The sequence below is a fragment of the Apostichopus japonicus genome, chromosome 23, assembly GCF_037975245.1.
Source record: "Apostichopus japonicus isolate 1M-3 chromosome 23, ASM3797524v1, whole genome shotgun sequence".
In the NCBI taxonomy this organism is placed as follows: Eukaryota; Metazoa; Echinodermata; class Holothuroidea; order Aspidochirotida; family Stichopodidae; genus Apostichopus; species Apostichopus japonicus.
The window spans coordinates 11,232,361-11,255,560 of NC_092583.1; the positions used below are offsets into that span (position 1 = coordinate 11,232,361).

At 35.4% G+C, this 23,200-nt stretch overlaps 1 protein-coding gene and 1 non-coding gene across 3 annotated transcripts in view; both read left to right on the forward strand.

Annotated features, from left to right (window-relative positions):
• The window catches only part of LOC139964484 (uncharacterized), a 127,561-nt gene that overhangs the window by 72,814 nt on the left and 31,547 nt on the right, over positions 1-23,200 (forward strand). The window lies entirely within an intron of this gene.
• Trnay-aua (transfer RNA tyrosine (anticodon AUA)) lies at positions 1,530-1,601 on the forward strand. Its single transcript has one exon. It is a non-coding gene; the product is annotated as a tRNA-Tyr (tRNA).

A 23,200-nucleotide genomic window follows, 5' to 3' on the forward strand; every position in this document is an offset into this window, starting at 1 on the left:
ACTTCCGGACTTTTATGATTTATAGTAATCAGTTTGCAAAACTTTATTTTTTTAATTTTTCAGATGTACCCCAATATTAGGTGCAGGCAGGTGTGTGATTTTAGAGGTACATTATGTTACGTCATTGTTCAAGATTGAGGTCCTAACGATTATGCTGTACCTGTTACTCTTGGGCTGAATTATCTTCTTAGTTATTAGAAATTCGTCTTTTAATTGATTATAGAAAACTTGATTTGAACTTTGATTTTGGGGTACATCTGAAAACTGAAATAACATTAGTTGTCTGTCGGTAATCATGGAGGTAGCTAGTTTCCTAAGTTAGATAATATTATTTATAAAAGATGTAATGATATCAACATAATAATAATAATATTACAAGTTTAAATAGGATATAATCGGTCTGAAATGCCTTTTGCTTTAATACAATAAGTTGTTTTTCATACAAAATGTAAATGTTATTCATAGGCTTTAAATCGTCATTAGTTAGCCGCCCTCTTTTTCATGAAGACTGTCTGTAAAATCATTATCTTTTTACTTTTAAATATTCTTTTGTTTTTCGGCCAGTATGAGGAAGACAAGCATGATTTATAACCGTCTGTTGCTCAACTTATCTGCTGTTAAATCCTTTTTGTCACCTTTGTTCGGAAATTGATCGTCAATGGCTGGGTAGTTGACATTCAAAGAAATAAAAATTAAATTGAAAACTTGGGGGAGAGTTGACTATATCAAATTTCCATCTGTTTTGTTATAGCATATACATCATCTTACGTTGGTAATGTTAAGGATTTAGAAAAATACGTCAAATAAGACGATTTGCCTCATATCCGGGATCATTATTATTATTTTTTTGGGGGGGGGGATGAGGTACGAAGCGTACTGATAAAACGGTTTATTTTCAGGGGTTCATCAAAAGTTCTCAAAAGTGAAACAGTTGGAGAGAATAAGGGAAGGTGGGTAGGGGAGTTTGGTGGGAGGTGATGGGTGATGCACATATATTCATGTGAACTCCCATAATCCCATTTTGTTGAGGACTGGACTTATTTAGTAACCTATATAACGTAATTATCGAGATTGAATATTTAGTATTATAGTTTTTCATGTAATTTTTGTTCCCAAAATGGTCAACTTCTTCAAGATTATCTATTGATCAAACCTACAATCATATTTATAAAACGGACACGAAATTAATTTTGAGAACCATAGTGCATGTTGTACGCAATATATATATATATATATATATATATATATATATATATATATATATATATATATATATATATATATATATATATATATATATATATATATATATATATATATATATATATATATATATATATATATACAAAAGTCTATTTAAAGTGACTCTTTCGAGATCCGGCATTAGGAATCACAAATGATTTCGAGTTGGTTAGCATCATGTTTGATCTCTAGAGTAAGGCAATTATGTCACCAAAACAGAACTAGTATTGTTCGATACAGGTGACAAATGCCTGCAGTGGAATTACGACCTACCTTACATACAATCAGCGTCCATAGCCTAGTGGTTAGGGTGTCCGCATATAAAGCGGGATGCCCGGGTTCGAATCCCGGTGGAGGCTGGAAGTTTTTTCACTATTCTTGGTTTTCCAACTCACTACAATTTCAATTATATATACATATATATATATTTTGACTTTCGTGACGCCATCCGCTATATATTTGTCAGTAGAGGAGAACAGGAAATACTTAACCGATGAAGCTCTGCCACCTTTAAATCATTTCATGCGGAGTTCCTGTATTACCATACAGCTTCCATTATATTGCTCTCTCTCGTTCGCTTTCTCTCTATTTCTCGAAACTCAACTGGGTTAGCTTCTTGTTTGTCTGCCCGTCATTCAAGCATCAACACCTTAGTAAATGAAAGAAGACTATTTATAAGATCTACTGCTGTCGGGTGTTTTTTTCTCTCCAGTAATTTATAGTTTTTTTACTCCCGTTCATTTGCTGTATAGGTTGAGGCTTTACAAGGCATGACTATACGCCAACTTGATATTTACTCATGCACACTCGACGGTGTGATTCTGTAAATATCTACTTCTTTGCCTTTTTTTCATCAATTTCTAGTTCTTTTGTTGGTTTCATGTTCGAGCGAGCACAAAAAAAATATGAATCTAAAGAGCAGGACTCTTAAACTAAACAAGTTGTCAAAATTTTGATGTTTTACGTATTCTAGAAGTGGTTCGAAGCTTTCTGTACCTCCCCGAATGTATAAATATAACGGAAAAATTAATATATACATATAGGACATAAGTTATGCATGTTGAAAGGAAAGGTAGTTAATGAGAAAATTCATTTATATGGAATGAATTGAAGATATTATTACCTACATTCCAACAAATGTTAGACTATAATTATAAGGAGTGTCTTGCGGAAACAGTATACGATTGATTTGAAAAAGTTGGTTTATGTTTTGCATTTTTTGGAGACAAAAACGAGTCTTTGCATCTCGTTTAAGGTATGAAGAAAACATCTTTTGTTTATACGTATGTACACTTTTTTTTTATCCTCATCAATTCTTTCTGAAGTGCTTTTCTACAGAGAAGGGTTTTAGCAAATCATTTCCTCCAAACATCTTTAAACATACGAAAGCTTTCCCCCTGAAGCGGACACTTTTATCTAATGCAACTAAAGAGTTTCGTGAGGGGAACAGCTATTGACAAGCAATTAAGCTATACCTTATCTCCACGGATACACTTTTCAGGAAATGTTCTTTCTCACGTGATTGTTTGTTTCTTGTTGTGCATGCATACTTTCATGCGTATTTTATTACGTTAATACGTCTACGTCATTTATACGTTTAATCTTTTAACACATAGTATTTGTAAAGTTAATGTTTCCTGGAGTGAGTCCTTTTCTCAGCAACTTATATATCTTCTGACTGAGCAATGTATCAAACTGCTGTATGTTTAACATTAACAATGTTTGCCCTTTTATTGGCTCTGTGCAACGTACATCCCCTTGTCATAAACTGAAAATAGCCGTAGGCAGTGAGGCCAGAAAAGAGATGTATCCTTTTTGAGATATCCGCTTTGCAACATTTTATCACGATTGAACATACGGATGATAAACAATTCCATGTGGAGAATGAAATTACTTTGAAAAGAAAAGAAAAGGAGGAAAAGATATAGGAAATTAAAATAACGAAACTTCATAAAAAAGAAATATGGTAGGTTTAAGACTGCAGACTGGGGGGCAATAATCGGCGTTTTTACAAAATGAATCCGAAGCAATTCATGGTAGGGAGTACAAGTTTAGACTGGCTCTGTTTTAGAAGTACTAGGGAGGAAGGAAATGGGTGGTGCTAAACTACATGAGTAACTATATTGAGTGTGGTTTCAAGACGAATTTATGAAACCAATCCCCTAACAGACTGAGTGAGGTTTGTATAGGTGACTTGTGCTCTAAGGGACTTGAACGTGGTTAGAAAGTTACAAAGAATTTAAAGAAACTGAGTACTCTAACATAATGCGTGGTGTGTTTTTGATGAATTCAAGACACGGGTAATCTAACAGTTTCAGCGCAGTGTCTTCTCGAAACGAGTACTCACCGGCAGGACTTGGTTTGTAGGTGAACTTACGAAGTGAGTTATTTCACAGATGAAGTCATTGTTATACGTGAATACGAGAATAACATGTTCAAAATTCATGCTGAACTTGGCAAACAGTCTTAATTGAAATGAAAACGACAGTTACAAAGTGATGTTAAATGTAACCGTTTCAAGAGGTTCATCCACACGAGATGAACCAACAGATCTCGGGTGCCTCTGAACATTTGAAAGCAACAAAACCTACCACACTTGTGACGGTGTGATAAATTTTACTGTTGTTGTTAATTTATCTACTGAAGATAACCATCAGTCGTTTTCTGTTTATTTGACGAAAGCGACAGAGACACAACCGCAATAGTATTGCGACAGTTTCAATTGCCGTATTACCCGCAAAGCATGGGTAACCCTGTAAGGTTATAAAGAGAGCTATATAGGTCACCTATTGTAGCCCTTTTCTATTGAGTAGCAATAAATTTGACAATAATATACCGTTCAATTTATTATGGATATGAATTCTCTTTAACCTAAGTGAAGCTGCATGCAATTGGTTACGTTTATTCAGTTTGTTTACTTTCAAAATGTAAATCAAACTAATCAGCTGAGAGATGAAAACAAAAGCCGAGGCTGCAGGATGTGTGAATTGATTTAGGATCGCCTTGTTTAGAGCATCCTGCTCTAAGGCCTCTCACAACGCATGCGCACGTTTTGCACAAACTATGAGATATAGTCTCGAATCCTTTGAATTAGTGTGATCTTCTTTTGGCCCCCATTCATGAGTTATGTCTGTCTTTTGTCAATGAAGGCCCCTTGATTCACATCTTGGCTTCTCTCTCGTGGGATTCTAGGGACGTGAATGGCCTATATAATCATAAAAATTATAATAATAATAGGCATACAATATACAGGCATGTATTTTCCGTTTCTTTGGTCTTCTTCTTGTGTATATTACATTTATGTATGACTAAGTATAGAGAACATAGAATGTACTACAAGAACGTGCTTAATAGCGACAAGCGATAATAGTCTAATGTTAAATATTGACTTTTATTCTTATCAGCTAAGGATATTAAATTAGGAAAGGAAATAATTGCAAGTGATTTGGTGAAACTATACTCTCAAAAAATATTTGTTTAAAAGGGTGTCTTTAAGCGCAAATTTTGGGCTTGATCTGTTATAGTCCAATTAAGGAAAGAGAATACTCCTTTAAGACTCAATCGATGACATCAGCTCCACAATACAGACTTAAATTCAAATGTCAATTAATTGATTTATAACAACTTAACCAAAACAGGTTATATTAACTGCAACAAAACACCATTCGACGACTGTTGGTTATGGGCGAATTTACAACTTTTTTTCTTCAGAAATGTTAGCTCTTTAACACATTAACAACATACTGTATATACCCAAGAAAGATTTTACTTCTCATAGAATGTTACTGCTCAAAAATTGTTTTAAAAAAATGGGGCTAAATATAGAGACTTTGTACCGTTATTTATTATGTACATTGTATAGGCTTACATGTATAATTCTCTCTACCTCCACCTCTCTCCCCGTCTCTCTCCCTCATCCACTCGGATAAAAGCTTCCGATATCATAACATCATTTAGGAGTTTAATATAAAGAGTAACTATTTTCGTCTTATTCAAGTCCTTTAATTCGTTCTTAAGTGTTAGTATTTTGTTAGCTCGTATGTATACACCCTTATATCCACGTATAAGCTCGTCTATGTGATAATAATCTCACGTATATCAAGAATTTATAATATTAACCATTCTCACGCAAGCCAATTGATACGAGCATATACAGACGGACCTGCACATGAGCATATAATATACTGAGCCTTGACATCGCTCTGGCAGGATCTGTTTATTTATGTATGTAGTACTCTTCGTCAACTATAATCGGATCACGGAATAAATGTTTTATGCACTGCGCGAAACCATACACTGTATTATTATTTTTGTTGGCCTTTTCTTTCTCTTCATACTGTTGCTTCTTTCCGATGTGCGCTGTAATTATTTGCAATGTATATACAATGCATATAATGTATGTGTTAGCACTCTGTACGTTCCAAGTGGCAGTGTGCAGTTTGTTCATAAAATACGCAGTAGTTCACGTCATATCACTTGCTGTACTGTTCAATCCAAAAATATACTAAATGAATCAAAGATACTTGAGTAATAACAACATTGTTTTAACCATAAAATTGGCAACAGTGCTGTGTGATTTCAATTTCTACATGCGATCTTTTTTTACACTTTAGTAATGAATATGCAATGCATTACGTCATATAAAGACCCGTATATGATTTGGTCAATATATCTTCCATAGACAAAAAGCACTGCAAACGAGACGTCTAGTTTTGATGGGCTTATTTCCAAGAAGCAAATTATCTATCATAGCAATGTGTCACTTGTCACAATTCAAATATAACCTAAAGCAAACACTATTGTAACGGTCTGTATCCAATTCCTGCCAAGTATTTCGTCTCACATTCAAACTTGAAATTAGATAGTAGGCTAATTATCCTCAACAGCAATAACATGATCAGAGTCTGATATGTTAACGTACGAATTATATAACGATATGGGCTACGTATACATCTCTGTTCTGTACGAATTATATAACGCTAGGCTACGTTTACATCCCTGCTCTGTACGAATTGTATTACGCTAGGCTATGTTTACATCTCTGCTATGAACTTTATTTTAGAGTTTTATTAGTTGCTTTGAAAGGTAAGAGGCTTTCTCAAGGGTTTAGAGATCCATTGTGACATTAATCTAATAAATTTACGAGATGTAATGCTTCTCAAAGTTGGAAAATGAGGTTGGGGAGGGGAAGGGTCGGGGGGGGAGGAGGTGGAGGGGGGTTATTGTGACTGCCATGGATTCTTTCTGAGTGCAATCCTTGGGATGGATGAATACAGGTCGACAAAAATGCGGCCAGTGAGCAAGGTTCCTACATATCACAGAAGGTTTGCAAAGGTCAAGATGCTTTGTTACCTTCTATTAAAAGTCTCCAAACTACAAGAAAAGTTAGAGAGTGGGCAAAATGCATCAGTGCCCCTACTAAAGGGTAATGATACGCCCCACACGTTCCCCACTCCTCATCCAATTGACGCCAATGTGGATTACCCTTATTCAGATATAGATGATAACAAGAGAGATATGATGAACGGCAAAACCCCACATTTACTTCTGGAATGAAGCTTTAGAATGAAAACAATGGGTGGGGGTCGGGCTCAGCACTCCCCCACCTCTCCGGCACTGCCAGACGTAATTAGAACAATTATAGTGTACAGTACAAAAATATATAACGCGTACGTGCTTACAACCCCTAAAGGGATTTCAAAAGTTGCACCATCTTGCATCTAAGCACTCACCATTTTACCATCAATTCTCATAAGGGAATCCCCTCCATTTAGACCCCTCCCCCGGACGACATAAGATCTAAGCCCCTCCCCTTCTCCGACCAGTGGCCCCTAATGATGATGAAGGAATATATGTTTCTGACCTTCATCACTTTTGATTGAGTAATTGTTCTTTCTTTAGTCACCGTTGATCTTAAGTGTCATATACAAGGAAAGTTGAAAGTAATTTTCTTCTACCAAACCTTTCAGACTAATGAGAAAGAAACATTCCGAATCGATTTGAAAACAAAATAACTTGGAAAAGGTTTGTTCTTAAATGAATGTTTATCAAACATGCAGTTCATGCTTGTTTAAGTTTGCGCACTGAAGGAGTGAAGAAGAGTGGAAAAGGTGAAGGGAAAGTAGTTTGTTGATTTCTGCGTAAGACAAAATGAGACAGTCTCTGGTACTTATAAAGCTAAAGACGCAAAAAAAAAGCTTTCAAAGATAAAGAATAAAAACAAGATTCAAGGTAGGAATAAGGATTTAATGTCAGGAGCTTGCAAGAAAATACCAAAATATTTTCGTACAAAATCTTATAAAATTTCAAAATTTGCACCAAGCAAAGGAAGAAAAGAATTGAATGAGGATTTTTTTTTGTGGTATATTTCTCTCAAAGTTGCAAAGACTTCTGTTGGTGTTTATTTGTGTGTCTGGCATTCGATTAAAACCTTTGAATTATGATTTCTCTGACGTCACAATTCTGAGTGTTAATTATGAAAATGTCTTGCCCGGATCATACTCGGCGTTTGTTCACATTAAGTTCACGTAATTTCTTACGTTATTTAAACATGTTTTGCCATTTTGGAGTAATAAACATCCAATATAAGTCTACTGATATTTAGACTGTCAAAACCTTTCTCTACAGGTTGAGAACTAGACAAAAGTTTTGAAAATACAATTCAATTTAAACTTTGAAAATAAAATAAATGAATTCCTTACTCATGTTTCAGCGGTAACGTCTAGACAATTTTAGTATATATGCCTACCTCCACGTTTACTATTACCGGGGTTATTTTTGGCCACCCCGATAAATAACAGCATGTACTTTATTTCAAAATGTTAATCCCATGTGGTGATGAATGTGACAGTATACCGCCGCTAGGATAATTTTCAATATCCTATTAAGACCGTCGGATGATGCTAAGGGTCGGTAAACAACGTTAATAAGCCATACAAATCTAGGAGCAGAACTAATGTAACTATTCATTAAGTATACTGCTTCTTCTTCTTCTTCTTCGCGTCGGTTTATTAAACATAAAATAATTATGACCTGACCAAAAATCTAGGTCGAAATGTTATTTTCCCAAACGATTTAGAAAAAATTAAAAGAAAACATTCCCGAAGCCAAAAAAAAAAAATCTCAAATTATTACTTCACTGGGTAATTATTTCATTAATATTAACATCCTCTTACAATAAAGTAGAAGAAACTTAATGACGAAAATCGTTATGACAAAGTGGAGCCTCTTGTGATATTTTTATGTGATGACGTAAACGAGAGCATTATAAGTACTCTTTGGTACTGTATGGTATTATGTATACTAGGGAGACATTCCGCAGGCATGAGAATCGACCGTTTAATCTGACCTGGTAGAGAGGCAAATAAAGTGACATGTTTACAGTATGAGTCCAATCACGGGTTAAAAGCTACTACCATATCCTTTGTAAACTGATGACGTGTTAGCGGAACTTAAAGGGGGTATATACCAGTTAGAAATCAGAAATTGAAGGGATATCAATGCTAATGAACTTTCCGAGGAGGGAGAGGGAGGGAGGAGGGAGGGGTGGGGAGGAGAAATTGCGCCAGTTCCCGTAGCTATTTCTTTCCTCCTTTTCCTTATTTCTCTCTTTTATTTATTTATTTATTTATTTGTGAAGCTTAGAAAAATTCGACGATCTTTTTTTTCAAATTTCTACGTTTTTCTAAAATACATGTATTAATATTTCATCAAAAGTTTTTCCAGTTATAACTTATATAAAACGAATATTCATCATTGATTGGCTGACACTCCTGTTTGCTATCTACAATGTATCCATTTGAATGAATTTATCACTGATGTGGTTTGCATCCGTTCTTGAATTAGTGCACGGGTAGATACACCGATGCACACACAAACACACTTTACAGTGAGGAGGTAGTGGGCCCCTCTGCCCCCTATGGCCCCTGTTCCTAGCACCGATGATCTAATTTCATCATCTCATAGTCAGTGGCTCTTTTACCTTTACACAGGTGGCCACTACAAGCATCTTCTTTGCTCTCTTTGCATTAAAACAGTGCACAGCAGTGGCACTGGTGCGTTGACTTCTTCTAGCGACTGTGAAAGAATGTGTATACAACACCTTTCGTGTGACTAACGGCGAGACAAAATGCTTGGCATTTCTCCGTCTGGACTGGACTTCCATAAAGATCTATAGTAAATATAGAACATCTCGTTAAAGGATGACTTCAGGCTCAGGATCAATTGTTGATATGTTACAGGTCTCATGTCCTTACCACTTGTATATATTGAGAAATGACCTTAAAAACATCTGAGACTCATCAATTAAATTGGCTGGATCACTAATTCTAACACACAAGGTCAGTTCCTCAGTCGCAACACTCTCCTAACATCCTCTCCCCTTTGCCCAGCACCTTACTCTTCCCTACACCAACCCCTCCCTCTACACCCAATTCCAATCCCTCCACCTCTCCATTTTCATTCCTTAAACCCTACACCCTGTACATCATACACCTTCTCTACTGCCTGCACAAACACCCATCATTTCCTACACCCAACCTTCCCCTACACCCAACCCTCCCCTACACCCAACCTTCCCCTACACCCAGCCCTACCCTACACCCAACCTTCCCCTACACCCAGCCCTACCCTACCCCCAACCTTCCCCTAAACCCAACCGTTTCTCTACACCATCACCAATCCCTCCCCCACCCCCCAACACCACCCTATTCTCTCTTCCACACCTTTCCAACGAGTTATCGGTTTTGTACACCACAGGGCAACTATCAACAGTTATAACGCTCATTTTGTAACCATCATAAATAGAAACATAAACCAATAAACAAATCTGTTTGACAAAATGTTTCGCACAAAGCCAAACTGATCGATGATATGTCGATCGATATTAACGATGATATGTATAGCTTTTTGCACGTGATGTTATGATCGAAGTTATCCTAACCAGCATATAACCTCCACACAGCAGTTGAAATAACACCATGGCTAGAATCAAGGTCAACGGATTTACATAAAACAAGTAAACTTCCAGTTGTGTTCTGTGGAGAAACCTGATTGCTTAGCATGCAGAGACAATTAAAAATTAAACTGAACAAAATTAAACTATGGAGGAATACTGTGGGTATAAGTGCAAATATATACACACACACATACATCTATATCTATATGTATATGTATATAACACATAGTGACATGTTTCCATTTAACTACAGAGACTGTAAATTAAAACCGATTATTTAATTACCCAAAGAATTTTGTCATGTGGTACCGTTAAGACGTGCCACATGAGTAAATATACGTAGAATACCAATTCATTATAAAGTGCACTGCGTGCATGAGGGTCCACGTGTTATAGTTCCATTTAGTCGTGAGTGTGATGTGTGCAGAGTGATGTAACACGCTGAGTTATAACTTCGTGCTGCAGTTTTTTTTATATTACTAAATAGAATTACTTCACTTTTAGTTTTTGCTTTTGGGTTTTATTAATTCTCTCAGCCGTTGACAATTATCAAACATGTAGACTATGTGATGCCTCAAACCAGGCCTTAAAAGAAATCGTCGTCCACAAAATAGTCTGTACTGATCTGTCACTGGACGGGTCATATTTTTTACAGTTCTATTTGATATTATAATTATGGACTGTTCTGTCACTAGGTGGTGTCACTAAGTGTGACGGTGTCACTTATGACCGAGAGAGCTGTCCCTCTATAGACGAGCACCAATTATTTACATGTGTATCCGTAACACACACGCACGCACGCACAAACATAATCAATTTTATTATATCCTAACTTCAACTATAATAATAGTTGAGACGCAGTTGGACATCTTACTATTCTGCAGTTTAATTACAGATAACTTGCACGTTTTCACACAAATAATGTTTGAACAAAATTGGAGAAGGGTGAGTGGGGGCTTGGGTCTGTGGCTAGCATTATCATATTCTTTCAAAGTTCTTCTTGAAACGTAGACACGCTTTAATTTTAAAAAATCTTTTAAAACTGAAAACTGAAAACCCACCACGTATCACGATTAACAGCAGTCCACCCCACCCGCCCCACCCCTTCTCTCTCCCCTTCCGCCATCTGTGATCAAAAGATATTTGGTTTTTATCTATAAGGGAGAGGGTAGGATGTGTACATTGGAATTCAGACTTATGTCAGAATTCAACATAATCCTATATACATATGACTTGCATATAAATATATATACCGTGAATAGTGTCGGAATCTTACTAATTAGAACGTCACCCAGTTACCCGTTTAACATGATTAGCGCGTGACACAGCACATTCCTATCATTTTGACATTGTCATTTGTATATATGACTTGGCTGTATGTGTATCAATACACATAGACTATGCAATGCTTGAATAAGATATTTGTGTTTTATATAGTTTTATATACGAACCTTGACATTAAATGTGATATCAACGATGGGAGATTATCTAGATTTCATTCATCCATCCACCCACCTATCAAACTCCCCCCTCCCCCACCCCCAGCTCTTTCGCCCGAACGTCCTTCCCTCCGTCCGCCGTTCGTTCATTCAGGTTATCTGAATCGAATGTCTTTTTAGGATCATAATAAATTACTGCAGTATCTTGTTGTTGTTATTATGATTTTTTAATTATTATTATTATGATTATTTTGCATACATTTTTCCACAAATTATTCGACAAAACACTATATAGAGTGTATACTCCTCTGTAAAACGCTATGACATGTTCCTTGCTTTTTTAAACGGTGTTGCGTATTTCGTTGTTACACATATTTCGGCCAGTTTCTCATAATTTTAACATATAGCTACGTATACACCTGTTACCAACTCTGTGGAGGGGGGGGGGGGTGGTGGGATGTATTGGTCTAAGCTAAGCGTTGGTCAGTACCATTTCTTGAACATGCATAGTTATGACATGTGTGCTATTAAATTTCTCAGACTTCTTTCAATTATATTTTATCATGGGAAAAGTTAAGCAGTAAAGTGTAACCGACTTCAGCGTAATTATTTTGTATTTTCAAATGTCGTCCGTAGACGCAACCCGTTTTTTTGTCTTGTCTCTCTTCGGCATTTCATTAACAGACATATTGGGCAGATGTTAATGAAAGACAACTCCGCTCTTTACATGTCATATTCCGAAGGTTAAGGGATCAAATCGCAGAACGTATGTTATATGGTCTAACAAAAGAATCCCCAGGAGTATAACAATTGAGTGCTCGACAGGTTTTGTGTAACAATTGAGTCCTCGACAAGTTTAGTGTATAGCTGTTTAGTGGTTCGTGACAATTTATGATGGTGGTGATGACATGCTATCCCTATAAACTAGAGACACGGTTATTCGTCCTGAGTGATCGTCCAACCGTATATCATAACAGGTGTCATCTTCAGTAGATGAACATAGCCATAAGACTGTAAAAAAATGAATTAAGTAATTAAATTTATTACACAAAATCCCATAAAATTCCAGATTTTGTTTTTTAATTATTTTTTGCTTATGTAGACCGACCAAATATAAGGGACAGTTTTGTAGAAACGATAACCTCACTTTCAACACTGCACCATTTTGCACGGTAGGATACATCATTTTTTATTTGACTTTTATCATAGCGGTAAAGGTATCCATCAACAAAATGTGTAACAATTCACACATATGCTTAGCAGTAATTCGTCACAAGACGATGCAAAACTGTGACGTAACTAAATGATGCCCTCACCAAATATCCTTTTAACCTCTAATTCATGCGTATATATCAGGTCCAGAGACCGCCCTACGATGTTTTCTACTGTATACTACTGTTAGCCCATTGAGTATATAAGCCAATCCCATGCGAGTATTTCATGTGATGTATAGTCCTATAATCTATGCGTACTGAGAAAGGTAGTACTATGAAGTGCTCGGGACTCCTTCCCTATGTTAGTATGAAAGCTGTTCAATTGAATATACCCTTTAACGGCTTCTCGACTATTATTTTACCTACGAGGGCCAAATAATATTTATTTTTAAAAACAGCGATTGGCGCAAAGGACCAGAAGGAGTCAAAATATCATTTTTTTATGCATATCTTGAGCAATGTGCGGGGTTCGCTGTTGGATACCCAAGCTTAAGGCTGTAAGATATTACTTTGGATCACCCCCCCCCCGTCCCACGCCCCGCCATCCCCCATTAAGTAGTGCATAATCGTGGGACGATTTCTTCTTCGAGATTCGGAGGGATGCCTGTCCGGCCCGGGCCGCCTATTGAGTATACCCTGCCGTATAGTATGTTAAAGTTACAATACAGTACATTCATGTTGAATATCATGACTGTTCACGTATTGGATGTGCTCTGTATCAATCCCAAAATAAAAAAGCCTTCGATTTAACACCACGTACGTAAGCATGCGCTGTGTACATTGTTTAACCACAATAAGAACCTGGTGTGAGAGTGCATGATTTCCACACGAACTTTGTTTCGCGCAATTATCCACACCCTCGCTAGGAAATGTTCTTCTTTGTGGAGAATTTTAGCGTAGGAAGTGTGTTCTTTCGTTCATTAAAATACACTCACGATAAGTACCCTTTTTACAATTAAGCGTAACTGTGGTAAAAGGGTGTTTTGTTAACATTTCTTTATGAATATGCATATGCATTACGTCAAAGCAAATGCTGAGCATTTGATTGGTTGACTTACGGTATCTCACATGAACTAACAGTACACTGTAGAAGGCATCTTTCCGACTGTACATGCTCGTCAAAAATATTTACATCTGTTTGTAGAGGTGGAGGCCATGACGAATGTATCATTCCATGATTTAAAATTCCCAACCGAAACGAGAGTTATAACTAAGCCTAGGAAATTATAATACTAATTCTTTGAGTATACCTAAGAATTATGACTGAACTAAATAACCAATTTGCAATGTTTATCGCTTAAATGGACTATAAAGTGAAGTGAAAACAAACATCGTTTGATGGTATACAGCGATGATATATACAGCGATCAAGAAATGTCATAATAACTATAGACATTTCCATTTGAAGACGAAGCGCGTTCAAAGGTAATAACGTCATGGGAATAACTTTTCCAAAACCTGTCACAAAAGATGTTTAAGGCGTGATGCAAATTTTGAAGTGTCGTCATTTGGGCATCTCTTCCAAGTATTGCTTTGGGGGAGTGGGAGAGGGAGTGGGGGGGGGGGTATCAATATTGCTTCATCATCGTCAATAAAGTGGAGGTGTTTAACTATTAAATAAATTATATAATTATTTTACTACGTAAATTACGACGTGAAGTACCTTACCAATCCTTGAAATTAATAGACCGGTATTCATTCTACGATTTAAAGCGAATGGAAAATATTACAAAATACATATCTTAAAAATATCTCTAAGCATAGTATACCATTTGTATTATTCCTAACGTGACAATATTTAATTCTATTTTTATTTAATTTGTTGTGTTGTTTATTTGAGCTTTACATTTCCGCTAACCAGGAATTTGTTAATGAATCTATAAGATCGATTTTGTTTTGACACATGACGCGCGTGTATATGAAATGTATTGAGTTCATAACATTGCTGCATTCACCAGACACACATACCTTTTCAGTTAGGTCAATGCTGGTCTGTTTAGGTGCCCTGTCAAGATTGTCTGAGAATGAGAGGTTCTGTTGATACATTATAAACTGTTTGCAATACAATTTCTGATATGTGAAAGTTTAACGATTAAAGCAGCCTTGAATGTTAAAATTTGTACAGCTGAAAACTCTATTGTATTGCATTGTTACGTATTATATAGTATTATATTATATTGTATCGAATTGTATTGTAGTGTATTGTATTGTATTGTATAGTATAGTATTGTAGTGTATTGTATTGTATTGTATTGTATTGTATAGTATTGTATAGTATTGTATTGTATTGCATTGTACAGTATTCTTTTGTATTGTATTGTGTTGTTTTGTATTGCATTGTATTGTATTGTATTTGCAAAAGAAATAGATTGTATTGTATTGCATTGTATTGTATTGTATTGCATTGCATTGCATTGCATTGTATTGTATTGTATTGCATTGCATTGCATTGCATTGCATTGTATTGTACTGTACTGTTCTGCACTACACTGTACTGTACTGTACTAGAGTGTACTGTACTGTAGTGTAGTGTACTGATACATTATTGTAGCACCCTGCCCTGCCTTGCTACAAAGACTTTGTTATATTAAACTTAGCAATTCCACAAACAAGACACTTTACAATTTATGAAGGTTTTATATGTAAATATGACTTTCGATTATGTAGACTTATACAATCCATAATTTAGAAGGGATATAGCGAAACTAAACACAAACAAGAAAACAATGTTAGCAAACTGGTCATCTACTGCAAAAGTGGTAAATGTATAATAAATGTACACTCAACCTTGTAACATCTTCAATGTTATATGAACTTTCTCGATATATTAGTAACTATATCTAATCACTCTGAGCATGCGCAAGAACCGTCTAATTATATTATACGACATGACTTTACAGTAACAACATGCAAGATAGTAGCAGCGCACATTCTCGTGCATTATCTGTGATTCACAGTGAGATGGTTAGCGCGTTATAGCCAATGTTTATGTAATTCTTTGTAAAATAGAGAGATTTTGATGGATTTAAAGGTACACTTGCTCCAAAATAAAATCTGAAAAAGAATTGTTATTTTGAACCATCATACTACACATATGTTAATATTCTGCTATACGTTCATTTACATTTATATTAACAAACTGTAATGAAACGAATCATATACTCTTGAATGAGTCGTTTCGTATATTGCTAATGAGACTGTCCCGTTTCGTAGAGAACCTAACTGTAGACCTACTATATATAGTTAAATTATCGAGACATGATTGGTCGCATTTAACATAAATCACCACGAATCAACATCAAACTTTATTTTCTGCATTAGTGATATATGACATTCTATAGATAATCACCGCGACAATCACCATCATCTCAAAATCATTTATCTCTTCTTATTCTTGTATTTTCATTTTCTTAATTTTCTGTTTGTTTCTGTTTCATTTTCTCTTTTGTTGAATGATTGTCCCTATAGATCATCTATTATCATCTTCGTGATTTCACGTAATAGTAAAAAAAAGAAAAAATCTATTTTCGTGGCAATAAGGCGTGCGTTTAATTGCATTCTATCGCCAATAAAAAATACGTTACAATGAGATTTATGCAGTAGACGTGTAGCATAATAGCTGTTGATAGTCTCTGGAAGCCATTCGATCGTGTGGAGAAGCAGTTACATTAAGACTGTTTCATAATCGAGGAAATACCCCCGGGAGATTACAACTATCCTTATCCTTTCCTTTCCTTTAGAAATATACATTAGAAAATTGTCGGACAGATGTTTCTTCCAGGACAGATGGTGTATAATATCAAACAGCTACACAAAGTAATGATCTCTTCTATAGTGCAAACATCGTGTGATATAGTCATCTTCTCCTGAAGGGAATGGAACGGTTTTTTTTTCTTCTTATTTTCCCCCTCTTTTTTCCTTTTAGCAAAGATTGTTTATAGTTTTATTATCAACAGGCATTCTTCTGATTTTTGATCAATCTAAATGGTCTGTAAGAAAAACCGTCTAGTCGGCGAAGTAATGCATAGGGTTTAAATTTCAGGCATATCATGTTGTGAATATGAGTAAAGGAAAGAACTGTTAAGGGTTTGGTTACTTTACACAGAACGCGATCACCAGTGCGAAAAGGCGCGATATGAAAGTTAATGTCATTTTAAAGTAACTTATTGAATTCATCACTTTTTTAAATGGGCGTATTGCACGGGGGCAAATCTCAAACGAATACGTACAAAGTCCATACAAACAAACTAGGTACGTACACACATAGGTACATGGATACATTAATATACATACAATATACATCCCTCGTCTTCTCGTACTCGCCATACAAATCTTAAATTATGTTGGTAAAACTGTATAAAATGTTTACCGCATGCATCAAGCGAACTAAAGAAGACTTTAAAGATAAAGTGCCTTGAAAAAAATAAGGGCGTTTTGTATATACCGGTGCTGTGGCCGAGTGGATAAAGGCGGTGGCATTTGAAGCAATGAGGCTTAGCAATCGGGAGGTTCGGGGTTCGATTCCCGGCCGGGTCATAGTAAGGTGGGTTTTTCATCCAAGAGCAATCTACGGTTTTCCCATCTGAAATGACTTTCTAAATTGAAAAGATTCCAAATTTGAGTTAAAATGTTGAATTGGAAGCCACCCGACGTGTAAGTTGTAATCCATAAGCCCTTGCGGGTTTCTCCCACATTTGTGGTCGCTTAAGCGTCGTAAAAATAACTGCTGATTATTATTATTATTATTATTGTTTGTGCTTATTGCTATTTATCTGCGGAGAAAGCACATATATAGACATATGCACATGCATATAAAGATTGTGCACAGTTTCATAATGACTTTCATTAAATATTCATGTTTTGAAAACTCAATCAAAAAAGTGCATCGATCTGCACGGCGTAATTGAGATCGATAAAAAGGAGAGTCAACAAACACTATATGCCAGCATAATAAATTATATGACATTGTAAAATAAATAGTCTATTAAGATAGAAACGAACGTCGAACGAATACAGGATGCACTATAAAATATTTGTGATTGCATAATGCAATGGGCTTATAGGGTAATGCGGGCTTTTCTTCTCTTCTCTTCTCTTCTCTTCTCTTCTCTTCTCTTCTCTTCTCTTCTCTTCTCTTCTCTTCTCTTCTCTTCTCTTCTCTTCTCTTCTCTTCTCTTCTCTTCTCTTCTCTGCTCTGCTCTGCTCTGCTCTGCTCTGCTCTGCTCTGCTCTGCTCTTCTCTTCTCTTCTCTTCTCTTCTCTTCTCTTCTCTTCTCTTCTCTTCTCTTCTCTTCTCTTCTCTTCTCTGCTCTGCTCTGCTCTGCTCTGCTCTGCTCTGCTCTGCTCTGCTCTGCTCTGCTCTGCTCTGCTCTGCTCTGCTCTGCTCTGCTCTGCTCTGCTCTGCTCTGCTCTGCTCTGCTCTTCTCTGCTCTGCTTTTCTTTTCTTTTCTATATTTTTTAATGGACAGGCTATGAAGATATAAGCGAACAATAAGATGTAAATGTTACAGCGGTATTCTTTGTGCTTACATCATGTGATCGGTTTGTCAGGTCCACACTATTTGCCTACTCAAAGGCGACACATTATATCAGTATAGCGCGCATATATAACGAAAGGTCTTGGGTCAGAAGTGTTTTACGCTTAAAAGAACAATTTCTTTTGACATTAATATTTACCAAACGTGCCAAATATGTACTCAAACTATACAGCTGCGATTGAAAAAACTAGAAAACATACCATCCTGAATTGTTTTCCTTCAAATTAAAACTATACAATTAGGGCTTAAAGAATTGTTTTCATCCGTTTCTTGCTTTTTTCTTCACTTTTTTTCGACCAAACACTTGTCCATGTCATTCGTGTTAATGATATTTAGATCATGTTCATAAATTTAAAAATAAATCGACGTTTTACTTGATTACTTGAAAGGAAACTTAATTTTAGCACTGTATTACCGAATCATCGAAATGTTGATCAATATTAAATCGAGGAAGCACCTTTATTAAGTGTCTCTGTGTATATGATATATATACCAGTACCACAGAAGCAGCACGACCATTAATCAAAATGCACCCACGCAACGTGTTTACTTCATTTTGTCGCAGTCACAACGTCGTGATTACATCTATATATATGTATATATGTACATATATTAATATTAATATATATATATATATATATATATATATATATATATATATATATATATGTATATATTCTACATTTTTAAAATCATTATCAAGTTAGCATAATGACCAGCATTATTTACGTAATATATAATATATATACATTTTTTTTTAGAATTATTATCAACGTTAACATAATTTCCAGCATTATTTACGTAACTCTTAGTTTTGAGTTGAGTTGGCCACAATCTGGTGTGATACACCATTCCTCAGAATAAGGTTAAAGTAAGAAAGAACGTATTTGGATCCAAAATCTATTAGTTTAGTTCACGCACCAATCAGGGTACAGGCAAGTGTTACATGAAAGTTTGATCATACAATTCTGTTCTTTACTAGATTAAGACACTTAATAACTCACTTATAAGCACAATAATGTCATACTTTGATCATATAACTATAATGATCGTATCAGTAAACATGAGATTGCTCCGAGAAAAGTATATACAATGGTATGACCGTGTTTCTATATAGGGACGATATAAATATCTCATACCTAATTGGTTGTGGTGGGGTGTATATATAACTGTACGATAAAATATTCCGAATATGTGCAGGCCTTTCCTTTAGAATCATTTTGGTCTGTTTTCCCCGAATACCAAAAAAAAAAACCCATCTCTTCGATTGGACATTTTAATCTTAGTCCCTCATTTCTACTCAAGTTTTGGATAGATCTATTTACTTATAGCACCGAAGTCGATTTTTGTACCTCTCCCTCGGGGCAGACGATGTGAATAATGTTTCGACCTACTTGAGGATTCTATTTCCAAGATCATCCTCAAAGGCACGCAAAGTTGAATATCGAATATGTCTTGTCTTTCACCTACTTTTGTCAAGACCAATGGTAGAAAAAACGTTTAATGAAAAGTGTGAGACAGCGAGAGAGAGGGAGAGACGAAAGGGGGTAAAATGAGGTGTGTACACCCAGCCATCTTCATCTGACGAAGTGTGAAGTTATGCGTGTACGCGATTAGAAAGATGCAAGGCAGAATAATGAGCTAACAGCTTTAATTTCCCTTGGTATGTAGGCTAGATGTCTTACTCCAACATTTGAAGGGATTCCTCCTACAGTTTCTCAAACCATCACTGCTGAGTTTTGGTCTCAGTATACCTGTAGACACCGTTCTAAATACAAACAAACAAGTACACGCTACATATTATTTAGTTGATAAACCTCTCTGCTATGCTCCTATGTTTCTATTCATTGCCTGTGTTTTTAATGTAAGGTATTATGAGAAAATAGATTGAATTTATCGAGCATGCAAGCTCACCACTGCCTATTATTTTTAAGCACCACAAGCTCCATTGCATGTTATCGTTATAACGTTGTGTTATTCGGACAAAGCCATAGTTTTGTGATATTTAAACATAATTAAATAATATACACCTACTCCCTTACCCTCATATAATAAGAGATATACGTACTAGTTACAACAATTTAGTTGCCCGTTCGACTTATTATCCTCTTCTTCCAACACAGAAAACTTTGTGTCCCACAAATTGAAATATACTGTAGTGGTTTAATTTTCATTATCAACTCTTAAATGTTTTTCGTGTGAGCTCATTTCATCGTTCCTGGATTTGGAGAAATAATGCAACTAAAAACATTTTCAGGTACCCCATCTCAGACTTTTAGCGAGTCCTTATTTACTCGGTACTCGTGTAATTGTCTGTACTCTTATATACTCATCCGCGTGTGTTTGTACTCGAAATCGTTCTCATAGATTCAGTCCTCGAACAAGCGTTTAGAGGATTGTAATTTTATACTCGTACTCATATGAAGGTGATATGTACTTATATTCGTACTCACGTTGTTGCACTCATTATACAAGTCTGCGTAAGTTTTGTTCCCCTGCAATAGTCGAGTGCTGTATTGCAGATTCATGTGCAAGTTTAAAGGAACTGACAGTTACATACAATTAAAGTATACTATAGTGCAATGTTTTGTATAGAAACACTACCAATTGTTCTCTTTTCAAATATTTAGTTAGCAACAGTCGAGTATACTGCATTGCAAGATTCGTGTGCAAGTTTAAAGGAACTGGCAGTTACATACAATGAATCTATACTATAGTGCAATGTTGTGTATATAAACACTATGAACTGTTCCCTTTTCGATTATTTAGTTAGCCACAGTCGAGTATACTGCATTGCAAGATGCACGTTTAAAGGAACAGGCTGTTACACTCAGTGAAGTTATGCTATATAGTGCAATGTTTTGTATAGAAAACACTACGAACTGTTCCCTTTCCATTATTTAGTTATTAACAGTCGAGTGCTGTATTGCAAGATTCATGTGCAAGTTTAAAGGAACTGACATTTACATACAATTAAAGTATACTATAGTGCAATGTTTTGTATAGAAACACTACCAATTGTTCTCTTTTCAAATATTTAGTTAGCAACAGTCGAGTATACTGCATTGCAAGATTCGTGTGCAAGTTTAAAGGAACTGGCAGTTACATGCAATGAATCTATACTATAGTGCAATGTTGTGTATATAAACACTATGAACTGTTCCCTTTTCGATTATTTAGTTAGCCACAGTCGAGTATACTGCATTGCAAGATGCACGTTTAAAGGAACAGGCTGTTACACTCAGTGAAGTTATGCTATATAGTGCAATGTTTTGTATAGAAAACACTACGAACTGTTCCCGTTTCCATTATGTAGTTATTAAGCAACTGTATTAGTTTGACTTAAACAGGATAAATTAAGATTAGATATAGACGCTCCGAGAAAACTGTGTAGGGTCTTTCCTCCATTTGTAGAAGTTGTAATTACATGCAGTGTTACATTAATTCGTATTAATGTTCTATAAAACTATAGATTCCTTTAAACCTTGAAGTCTTCCAGAAGTATCGTAGTTTTGACAATATATGTTCGAATATTATGTAAACTTTACAAAAACAAAACAAAAAATTAAATTAAATTTATGACTGTAAATAAAATGGAAAGATATATACTGGGCGTTAAAATGTCAAAAGGGATTCGATTGTAGGCTTGTCTGTCATTGCAAGAAACCTCTTGAAAAAAATGTTTACTTGATTTAGAATGCAGAAAACCCGAGAGAAAGTTAAAACAGCATGTAATACCATAACCTAAATATGTCAAAAAGACATAGTATATGTAGTCTCTTGCCTTTTGCAAACAAGGTTTTTGTCGAAATCATGCTCAGTTTTGTGACGAAAGGGCAAAAAATATCATTACAGATATAATTTACTGCAGCTGTCAGTATCTCTTCCATTCTTTAGCCTCCATGTAAAATATTCCTTCTGTTAGCCTATGTAAACCTGCTGGGAGCAATTTCATCCATCCAATTTTCCGTCCTAAGTATGATGGAATAAAAATCAGTCGCTTTGGTGAAGATTGTATGGTTATAAAGGGCATTGTCCCAGTGGAATCCAGTATAGAATGTGACAAATACGCCTTGAGAGGAACAGTCGAAAGACTGTTTTTAACTTATATGTAACATTGAGAACATCAGCAAATCAACAAAGGGGTTGTCCATCTTACACACACACACACACATATATATATATATATATATATATATATATATATATATATATATGTATATATATATATATATATATATATAAATATATATTTGAAAGTTTTTTTGTGAAAGTTTTTTCACTGTTCTTGATTTTCCAACTCATTACGATTTCATTTATATATATATATATATATATATATATATATATATATATAAATATATATTTGAAAGTTTTTTTGTGAAAGTTTTTTCACTGTTCTTGATTTTCCAACTCATTACGATTTCATTTATATATATATATATATATATATATATATATATATGTTTATGTTAGTTTAACTTCATATGAACAACAGGGTACCCTTGGGCGACATTCAAGATATGTCCCTGACAAATTTACAAATGTATTGTAATGGCATGTTACCCATAAAACTCTTGTGTTGCCGCCGAGGGAGTTTTAGTTTTATGTCTTAGTCTGTAAGCCGCCCCCTACACCAACCAGTTTAATTGACGAGCCTATAAAGCTATTTCTCAATACATAAAAAGTGGTGTATAAGTACAACATGTACTGTTAACATTTTTCGTAAATGGTCTTAATCGTAAACAATTGCTCCTTTTTTCGTATACAATCCCTCTTTTATGAAAATTGCAATGGAAAAGAAGAAAGAAAG